The following is a 411-nucleotide window of genomic DNA, read 5'->3' as shown; positions in this document are numbered from 1 at the left end:
GCGGATAATTGCCCCCCCCCCCCGTCAGGTCCTCATCGCTCTCTGTGTCCGGGCTGGGGAGAGTCGCCCTCAGAATGTGATGGAAGATCCCAAATGTTACAGTTCCCGAGGGGAAATCCTCCACTTCTGGTGACAACTGTCTTGGAGGGGATTTCCTCTCACTTCCGGTTGCGTCTCTGGGAGAGGAAGTGGAGAGAAATCTTCCGGAGAATAAACTGGTGGGTGGTTTTAGGCCTCATATGAAGGGCTGAACACCGGCCCGATCAGCCTGTTTCTGCAGCGGGAGCCGCCATCTTTCCAGCTCTTCTTACCCATGTGCAAGAAATAGGGGGCGTGGTCATCCCAGGGACAGGAAGGCACCGAGAGCTAGATCCAAACGTGAAAGTGGTCCGTGGAGTTTATCCTCCAGGA

General features: G+C 55.7%; 1 protein-coding gene across 1 annotated transcript in view; it reads left to right on the top strand.

The window, feature by feature from the left end:
* The window catches only part of DDOST (dolichyl-diphosphooligosaccharide--protein glycosyltransferase non-catalytic subunit), a 13,362-nt gene that overhangs the window by 12,365 nt on the left and 586 nt on the right, over window positions 1-411 (top strand). The gene's annotated exons all lie outside the window — the stretch shown is intronic.

Source organism: Nanorana parkeri, unplaced genomic scaffold (assembly GCF_000935625.1).
Source record: "Nanorana parkeri isolate BGI_ZX_2015 unplaced genomic scaffold, ASM93562v1 scaffold3303, whole genome shotgun sequence".
In the NCBI taxonomy this organism is placed as follows: Eukaryota; Metazoa; Chordata; class Amphibia; order Anura; family Dicroglossidae; genus Nanorana; species Nanorana parkeri.
The sequence above is the reverse complement of the archived record's forward strand: the minus strand, read 5'-3'. Positions and strand labels throughout refer to the sequence as shown.